Source organism: Echiichthys vipera (genome assembly GCF_963691815.1).
Source record: "Echiichthys vipera genome assembly, chromosome: X".
Taxonomy (NCBI): Eukaryota; Metazoa; Chordata; class Actinopteri; order Perciformes; family Trachinidae; genus Echiichthys; species Echiichthys vipera.
In genome coordinates this window covers 23930282-23941074 of record NC_139825.1, presented here as the reverse complement: position 1 = coordinate 23941074, position 10793 = coordinate 23930282, and positions in this window count along the sequence as shown.

Below are 10793 nucleotides of genomic sequence, written 5' to 3'. Positions count from 1 at the left end.
GTGTCAACTGTGTTGACGCTACTAGTACATTATTTAGGGAGGTACTGAACGAAGCAGCGAGTAATAATATCCACGTGCTAAGAGATACTGAGATGACTGTGTGACACTAATTAAATCTGGTGAGTCCCCGAATGGTGTCTGCGGTATTTTTCAACATACAACAGCAGTTTGGCATGTACAAGAGCTAACATCACCTGCAACAAGTCAGTTGAGAAGATTTTTGCTTGCACTATAGTTCACACTAAAAAGAGGAATTCTCTACAGAAGCTGCTTGGCACAGCTGGAGACGACATCACCTCATATCTGCCTTGACTACCTTTGGCCTTTATCACCATGGATGCATGGAGCATGACACACTGCATGCCGATCAGACTCCAGCATGGATTAAATGTGGGATACTTCATATATCTTCTGTGGGTTGTCACAAATCGAAATGCTGATGAGAGTTATTAAACACTGACGCATATCCTAGTGCCCATCCTTAGCGCTGTAAATAGCCCAAATTATTTCCATCTTTTGCCAAAACTCTTTCTGAATTTTACCAGCCCCGGATTTAGACGTAATTCAAATGAACTTTGTGTTACGTCAGCCAGCGTGTCAGAGATTGCTGGGAATCCTGGTCTGCTTTGAGTGAAGCTAGCACAGCCTTGACTAGCATGCTTGTCAATGGAGCCATCCGTGGCCCCTGTCCTGGGCATCATGCCACAGGTCTATTGCTGGAGACATGAACTCTTGGGAATGTTGGGATAAACAGTAGGTCAATGTATGATTACAGCGCATGATCTTTTTCCTGTAAGACAAGACCAAAAAAAGGAAGAAACTGAACAAGGATAAAGGCAGTAAAAGCATACTGCTGGGTAATAAGATTCAAATCAAGTATTTATATCTTGTAGTATGTTGCAATCAACAGTGACAGTAGTATGTGTTTGCCTGAATCGATCCATTTTCCCAAAAAGAAAACTCAATCCCAGCTGGGATTAGCATATTCTTATTAATAGTTATATTGCTATGCATCAGCATGTGCTGATGGTATTCCAGACCTCTTTAAAGGAATAGTTTTGCTGCATCATATTTTTTGATAAAAGTGTGCTTACTACTGCTTTGCCAGCTTTTAAAAATTATCCAAGTTATCCAATCAGCAATATGGTATATCTCCGACGGGGCCATTTTCTACCCAGTTAAACGGCGACTCACATGCAAATTAGGGGCGTTTTTGGCGAGATAGACCCGCCTCATTCTGGGTAGTCGACAATAGGGGACATGCACCTTATGCTGATATAAAGGTACCACCAGCAGCCAGTTAGCTTAGCATAGCATAAGGACTGTAAGTGAGGAAACACCTAGCCACCTAACTTTGTTCACAGGAATCACAAGCAGGGGTGAAGTGCTGCCGGAGCAGCAAGTGAGAAAAAAAGTGAGAAAAAAACAAAAGTATAATCTGATTGACATTCAGGCACAACAAATAGTTTATCATTTTGTCATCATTTTGATGTTTATATTGGCTCGATTGATTCAAGACGTCAACTCGTGCACTAAATAACATGAAAAAAGCACTCCACCTCCAGTTGCTGTCAAAGAGACTCCATCCAGGAGAAAAAATAAAAGTGTGTCCTCCTGTGAGTTTTCTTTTAGTGAAATGTTCTGAATGAATTTAAGTTTCGCCTGGTAAACAGTTAACTGTTGTATAGTGTTTGTCTAGAGCATTTATTGTGAAAGGTCAGAACGGAAGAAGTGATAGTATCTGGATTGCCTTTGTCGATGTTGAAAGTCAAATAGATTTCCGCCTGATCCATAGGTGGATGAGGTCTAGAAGCAGGCCTTTGTGGTTTTCTAATCCTAATAAGTAAACTAACAACCTCATTGGTTGATGTTTTTATTTGCGGTGCAAAAGCATTCATGAGAAAAACAACTCTTATAAATATGTATTTAAGTGCAAATTAATCACACGAAAAAAAAGAGTACCCCCGGTGTGTAAAGGCCTTTATACAGTTGACTCATATTAGGTCTATCTAGACTTGTCACAGTAGGTTACACAACCTTAGAAAAGGTGTACCATGCGAATGCACACCTGTACATGGTAGGTGTGCTTCGGTAGTAAAAAAGAGTAGCCCTTCACCACTGATTACAACCCGTTCTCATCAGAATTTGTCACATACAGACACTTGGTCAGTCAGTTTGGCGTAGCTGGGTAGCCCTGTGCATCAAACTCTCACTGTTTTTAACACATGGTACACATGGTTAACATTGTGAATTCAAACAAAGCAACGTGGTTATCTTAAGGCAACAAAATACATGTACTTGTTTAGGGTTAGGAAAGATTGTGGTTGGGGTTAAATTAAGTACATGTGTAAAGTAACTTAAGTTACAAGCGGGACATGAACAGCGGTCTCCTTGGGGAAAGTCTTGTGTTTGTTTGACTCATCCACCACAAGACTTTGGGGCTCTTACTCCTGGAGCCCTTAGTCTGCGCATCGAATATTACAGCAGATGGGTTTACAGTTAAAAGCCCGGTATGCAGAGGGTTGTGACAAAGCATTGGTAAACTTACTAATTGTCACATTTGTATAATCCATAGCCTACGAATAACCAATTGTAAAGACATCAAATGTGTGGTTTTACATAGGTTTATGTTGGCTGGGCGTAGTGTTGTTATCGTGAATCAGTGGATTTACTCCAGGAAGTCACTGCTCTTAAAAAGATAGTCCTGCACAGCCCCCTTAAAATCATGTTGTCATCTTGTTATAATCATTGAAAGTATGATTATGTGATGCATTGTAAGGTTAGCTGTTACCTATTGTTTCCAGTCTGTATGCTAAGCTAAGCTAACTGGCTGTATATAGAGAACCTCAAACTGTGTGAGTTGTGATACTGTATTCAATGATAGAAACATGCACAGATTGACTATACTGTAGTTCACAAAAAATGTTGCTGGTCACAGCATCACCTCAATTTAGTGAATTTGTGGAAAGGAAAGCTTTAGATATGCAGTATTATTACTGGATGTTCATACAATTAGGCCTATAGCGGTACAGGGGAAAGAGGACTTGGTCTTTGGGAAAACAACTTCATACACCAGGGAGAGGATAAAAATGAAAAGGTCTGCTACCTCCTGCCTTTTGACACAGCAGGTGGCTTATTTTCTTTGGATTCGAGGTTTATGTGCTTGTTTGTTTCTGTGATTGGCAAGCCAGAGTTGAGAGGTTTGATGGAGGCTGCAGGGCACACGTAAGAGTCTGGTTGGACCCACTTGGTATGCTGTGGGCTCTCAAGGGGCAGAGAGGAAGGACTGGGGGCTTCTGTCCCTGCTAATCTAGCTGGCAGATGACTGACATCTCCCTGTCCATCAAAGTGTGACCTGGGGCACACTTTTAATGAGATCCATTCCACATGACAGGCGCCACCTCTCCCTGGGCTGTCTGTCTGATCGCCTCCTCTGTTCCAATCAGATTGCTGACTACATGTGTTGCTACTTTATGTACAGACTGTGGGCCTATGTGTCTATGTGTATTGGTAAAACGTGTGCGTTAGCTGCTCAGCATGTCTGTTAAAATGTCTCGGAAAAGGAAGGGATGTTGAAACCTTCAACCAAAATTGAATGAACATGTCAAACTCAACACAGGCCTGTCAAATGTTCCTGTCAGCCACCAGCCTTCGAGTACAATATTGTTTTCAGTAACAGCTCATTTTACTTTGAAAATTAGCTTGTCAGCTTTGAATCACGGCACACGTTCATGTCTTTACAGCCACTACAAAACTCACACACAGACGTGTAACAGTTTACATTGTACAAAAAATGTACCCCACGTTTGCGTAGGCGAGGCTATTTATTCAACAGTTGTATCTGTCAAACCTCGCTTTAGAGTGCATGTACTAATGTGGAATTTGTGTGCACAGGCCAACATCCATCGCACACCCAAAAGAAAACTGCTGGAGCATCTTAGGCTTGGCTAGACTGATCTGGCCTGTTGGTTTGTATCAGAAACACATCTTGCTGGGAGGTTGCGCAACCTTCGCTTTGCCACACATCTTTTTAAAAATTCCTCAGATTTAGAGAAACTGAGACAGAAACAATGAAATACTGCATTTGTATAAGCCAGCAGGGGAGAGAAACATGGAATCTGGGATCCTGGGTCTTCCAGTGTTGCACAATTTTTTTTTTGTAATTAATACACAACTTGAAAGCTTGTATCCATGTGGTCCATAACATATGTCTGATCTCTGTTAGTTACAAACAAAAAAGTGAAGGAACCATTCCACAAATGCTTACAAAGTGCACACAAACACAGACACGTAGGACAACAGCAGCAGATCTGAAAATACAGAGAAAAAATCTCTCTCTGTCAACTTCACACAGAGAACAAGATAAGCTTAGCTTACTTTGGATGGTGACTGCTGCCACAACTGGATCAAATGAGGGCTCTGCTTCTTACTGCAGAATTAGGAGCCAGATGTGCCATGCACTGGCAGCTGTTTGAGGCAAGATACTGTTTCTAGTGATTGACCATTAAACTGTCAACATGTGGCTTAATTGGTGTATTGTTAGTGGACCAACAAGCGTAATATTTTAAAAGTTTTATAATTTTTCACTTAAGTTTCACTGTAAAACAAAGAGTCACAACTGTTTTTTGACATGAAAACTAGGTCATAATTGGAACATAATGACTAACAATACAAAAATCTTGCAAACGGAATTTTTGCAAAATGTGTGAGACCGATCAGTAACTTGAGGTTTGGGAGGCAGGAGTGCTGATAGGAAAGCAGACAGTGATAAGACTAAGGGACTTTCTTCTAGGATTGACTGGGGAGCCACTGACAGTTGTGACATCCCCCTTACAACATTTTCACAGTTAATTAAATTGAGAACTAAGCCACAGAGAAAGACATAGTTTAGAATATGCGCTTGATGTGCCATACTGTCTCCAGACAACTTGCTGCAGGATCTTTTACAACACAACTGCTGCCGCAAATTCTGGGAACAGATGTCCACAGAGATTTGCTCTCCTTCTGCAAAGCTGAGAAAACTTCTCCTTTCAAGCCATTGTTAGATTTTTCATGTTACATAAAAAGTATTTCTTCTTATCATAGCAAGTCAGTATATCTATTTCAACTTTAGTCATGAATGCTTTTGATTTGTAGAAAAACGTGCAATCTGCCACTGCTTCCAGCTCTTCATCTGTGTTACTTTAGAGTTCAGGGTTTGAATCAAGATGGATTTCATTAACTTTAATTAAATTTAGGTGCATTCTGGTAACAGGCTGACAGGCTAGGCAAAGAGAGAAATCTCTCTTAGAGAGAACTAAAAGAAGTGTGGTAGCAGGCTCTTCAAAAAGTATCAGCCAAAACACCATGCAACCACATTTTTTTTTTTTGTTTGTTTTTGGGTGCAGCACCTTCCTTTCTTCATCTCTCTTTCATGAACACAAACACACACATGCAAAGTTTTTCTCTACAACTGTTTGGCCTCCATCCCTCCCATGTCATTTTAAATTCTCGAGCCACCTGTTTCACGGCCTCATCAGAGCAAGTGATGACAGGAGGATGAGATGGGGAGAGGGTGGGAGGAGCGAGGGGAAGGGTGAAGGACACGGTACTCTGCATAGTCCAGTTTGAGTTGTTGCGGGAGGTTAAATTAAAGACAGGCATCAAGAATATATATTTAAAACACTGTATACTAAAGCTAAGCAGACACAACCATGTCCTTGTTGGTTATACATGAAAACAAGACTAAGATTCTGCAGCCTTACCAGCCGCTCCGTGAGGCTGTACTAACTGCTAACATTAGCATGCTAACATGCTCATAGTGACAATGTTAACATGCTGATGCGTGCCTGAACAGCCAGGCATAGCCAATAGTGCCAACTTCTGACCAAACTACTGTACCCTAGTCGCTTCAAAGCAGTTATTGAAAACTTTCCTACTGCACATTCTATTTAGCAAAATTTTAAAAGTTTGCTTATAATTTGTTCGACAGTTGAATGGAAACACATCTTGTGGTGCTATCTTGTAAGCCAACACTTCTTTTCTCAGTCGTTTAGTAGCTGAAATCAAACAATGCATTAAGAAGGTTTTCACTTTTAAAATAATCATGGCAAAAAAACACAAAAGTCCCATATTTTCCCCTATCAGACCACAGACTACATTAGATTGAGTTCAACTAAAAAGCTGACCACTTTTGAGTGCAGCGTAGAACAAAAAGCATAGTCATATCCTCTTGCTTTTTTCAGTATCTCCCTCCGGCCAGCGACCTGCGGCTGGATGCAGATGAAGAATGACACTGACAGACTGAACCCGAAAGAGGCCCACACCAACAACACTGAATGGGAAAACTGTTACACAACCCCCCTCAACCAACGAGAGGTAGCATGGCTGGGGCACCTTCAGCCACAAAGTCATGCTAAATAAAACTTCTGTTATTGTTTGCACTACATTTAACTGTATAGAACAGAAATACTGGGGGCTGATGTAACAAAATATATGCTCTCCTCGGTTTGATAGTGGTGGAGAGAATCCACCAGACAAGCAGGGGACAGGATCAGACCCTGTGGAGCCTGTTAGGAAACAGCTTTAATTCATAGCAAATCATCCCACCACAGCTGCCCTCCTCCCTCCGTTTCCCAGGCAGGAGACATGGGGGCCAGATACAATGAGACAAACTTGTGTCATATTTAAAAAAGGCAGCTGTCCCATTTTTAGCCCCACAAAGCTCCAGCTGAGTCACAGTCAGCTTCTGTGACAAAAGAGTGAGTGACAAATACGAGCAGAAACAAATGACAATCAAGGCAAACACAGTGAGATCTGGATGAGAAAAATATGCATAAAGAAAAGAGTGCCATTAATCTCAAGAGTGCAGCTCAAAAGGCGTGTCATGTGTGAGCAATCAAAGGAAGAAGAGTATGTGCTAGACCGCATAGATGTTTGGCTAATTACAGATTCACTGTCAAGCAATAACATTGTCCTTCACATTTATGAGCGTTACAGAGAGACTATTGTTTTAGCTTTACAGTGTCTTCACTATTTAATTGGTAAAGTCAACATTGCCAACATCTTGGCAGGTTAACAAAAATAGCATAAATCTAGTTCTGGGTCATTCACAAACCAACAGATTATGGTCTGAATCAATGAAAAACATCTGAAACAGGGTGAATGCCTCTTTTGCCAAACAGTTTTTCAAATACTGCAGCTTGGTCAGTCGCCTTTAAAGTCTAAGACTTCTCCTTGGATGGCTTAGTTATGACGCACCCTACTCTGACTCTGATTGGCTAGTACTTGTTGCCTTTGTTGGATTTCTTTCCTATCATATTTCAATGGGTTGGGTTGGTTAGGTCCAGGCATGAGGAGTGAGACTGATTCAGGTAAGAATATCAGGGTAAGCCAATCAGTCATGTCTTCACAAGATGATGTTGAGTTAATGTTGGATAAAGAGCGACGCATATGGAGAAGGTCGGGGTGGACGGATGGGTAAAGCAATCACAGGACTTTCACCCGCTGTTCTTGGGACGTGTGAAACCAAAAGTCAATGGTTATTACTTATTTTAACTATGCACGTAAGTTAACATACTTACATAACATACTTACTGTAATGTCACATACATAAGTTAAGTTACAAACATATAAACCACAATCTTTTTCAAAATTCAACCAAGCATTTCAAATATACTTATTTTAACCCAAAACATGATGTAAGGGAAATCTCTTGTAATTCCGAATAAATAAATGTTGATAACTGTCACGTGAAATGCGATGATGATGATGATGATGATTTAGGCTTTGTTTAAATACAATGCATTTTATCTCTAAAAATGTATGTCTAAAGTTAGATACACTGACGGGTTATAATATATATGAGGTATGAAAGCAAAGTAAAGCAGACATTGACACAACATTAGTAATGAGATGTAATTATTTTCACTCTTAAAAAGAGCCAAAGTTTTCAGGGTCTGATTCAAGTTTTCTCCTCCGCCTGCCAGCTTTGTGATGGAGGTATGACTCTGCGAAGTGCAGTGTTATCTTTTTCCCATTTAAATGCTAATGAGCGTGCTACCGTACTAGTCAAAGCGCTGCAGAAACTGAGTGAATTTTTAATACCTTATCACACCAAAAGGTAACAGCTCTCCCGGTGAGGTGGAGGGATGAGTACATGTTCCCTCATTAAATTCTACACAAACGATGCATCCCTCAGAGAGTGCTGAGGGCCATTCTGTGTGTCACAGCATCTTTAGCTGTGTGTGTGTGTGTGTGTGTGTGTGTGTGTGTGTGTGTGTGTGTGTTGCTAGTGTAATGTGCATGGTCAATTGTGTTCACTCACATCTGCCCGTGTCAGTTAGATGAGTGCATACATGCAGATGTGTGCGGGTGCACTTGTTTCTTCACCTCATCAGTAATGAACAGCTGTTAATTGCCTCCCCATCATGTGGTGGAGGCAGCAGACAGAGGTTAAGGTTGTCACAGCCTATTAATAAGTACTTTCCGTGGCCGGTGGAATCATTGATGGCAAAAGGTTAGAGGAAAATTCATTGAATGTAATGAAACTCATATGAGAGAGTGACCTCTGCTCTTATACTGGATTTGTATTCCCCACTGGCACCTGTTTCGATGAAAACCTCCAGTGTCTTCAACAGTATGCAAATGTTATTTTTTTTTCTTGTTTCCTTGTTATAGAGTTGCTGGGGATAAATAAAAGTAAATTGCTTCTCATGAGGGATCCTTAGAGAAAGAACGACAGTAATAATCTATGCAGCGTTGCGTTCATGTCCTCCAGGAAAATGACAACATTTTTTTAAATAGATGTGTTTAACTTGGAGTCTTGCGTTGTTAAAACTGGCAGGTTTAGTCTGAATGATAAAAGTGAAGTGTAACTGTAACAAACACTAAGCTTCTCAAAAGAAAAGAGTAAAGTCTCCCTCCAGCAGTATTCAGATTTAGAAACCCGGCATCTCCTCTGCATCACAAAAAAAGGCCTTAACATCATGCAGAATCCCTCTAAATGTGTTGCTGCTGTGGTCTGGCACCCAATGATGCTCTTTGGTTTTCACATTATCTTTCACATTGTACTCCTCACATAGCTGCTAGAGAGAGCAACGCTAGAGAAAAAACTGGAAAGCATGAGGGACTTTTATGAAGGCGGTGCTCCTCAAAGCCAGGATTCAATAATTGCTTTCCTCTTGTCTCACGCAAGTGACAGATGGTGAGGCCACCAGAGGCCTGAAGATTGGAATAATATTGTTGATTAAAAAGAAATATAGGAAACAACATGCAGCTGTTAGCAAGACAGAGGAGGGATGACAAAAAAGAAAGGGAAAAAATAAGAATATATAGAGCCGGGAAACAAAAATAATTTTGGTAATGACACAATTAAACTTGGCTGGCCTGCACAAATGTTGATTAGAAATTGTTTAAACTGCAGATATGTGAAGTTTGGGGCAAGATATTGTATTGTTTGACTCATTCTTAGTGGGAGTTGAGTTCCAGATATTTATGAAAGTTGCTAATCATTTGGCTCTGTACAGTCTGCTCAGACCAGCCTTCAAACACACCCACCTGCATATATTACTGTAAGAAGTCTGCATGGGAAAAAGAGTCTGATGATTTTTCAAGATCGTCCAAGATTCAGATGGACTGAAACGTATCAATATCTTCCACCTTGTGTGCGTGAGCTCCTCAGCGTGGGGGTAATTGTTTCCCAGAGCTCTTTGCCAGTATCAGGGGAAATTTAACACTTTTAATGGCAAATGCTGATGCTGAGCTCTCTTCCTTCCTCTGCTGTGAGCATCAAAGCCTGGAGACACACAGCGAAGCCTCTTTTGCATAGGCTAATGTAATGATTGTCTTTCCAAGACATCTTTCAAAGGACGAAAAGCTCAAAGTCACAGCCAGAGATACGGTATCTTTTTGTTCCCATTTAGCATAAAGGTGCTTAACATGCCTTTTTGTCATGAATCCAATTTATTCACCATAACACAAAGGTTAGAAAAGAATGAAAATGTACACATTTTTAACAAAATAAACAACAAAAAACATTCATTAGCAAGCTGGTTATATTAAATCGAGCTCACAAGTAAGTTTCAGTGAAATTACCATCGGTCAGTTTTGCAGTGGTTCAGGTTTTGTGGTTTGTCGGTGTAATGTTGTGTTCACACCAAACACAAAGCAATGCCTAGGGTTGGCATGCCATGGGATTATATCGGCATCATTTGTGTTTATTTGTTATTCACACAAGATGCTCCAGTATAGGCTCTTTCTCTCTTCAACCATGGCCAAAATAACGACTATTGTTGCTTTGTACCTGCTGTGGAAGTCCAAGATATGTTGTAAAACCAAACACTGTCATGTATGGCTTCATAGCACCATCCAGATGAGCACAAAACTCTGGGAATTGCCTCACCTTCTCCAGGAAGTTGTGTCAGGTGACCACCACTTCCAGCACCACTTGAGGATGCTGTGATTTTATAGCAATAAACTGATCGAAGGGATGTTGAAATAACTACATCATGATGTCAATTTGACTGAATTAGTTTGGAGTTTGGATCAATCAGGGCTATACAATACAGGAGCATGTTAAATCTGATAGGCTTCATTTGTGTCGCCTGGTGACAGTTACGTCTATTTACATCTTTGCATCGACATCGTGTGTAATCACCCCACGGGAAATGCGTGCCTTATATTTGTTGTGAATACACCATAACATTATCTTTCCTAGTATAACACATAGGAAACATTAAGTCAGCTCCAGAGCCATGATTCAATGAAAGATAGTAATTGTATCCTCCAAAGTCCTCTCATATTTTATACATTTC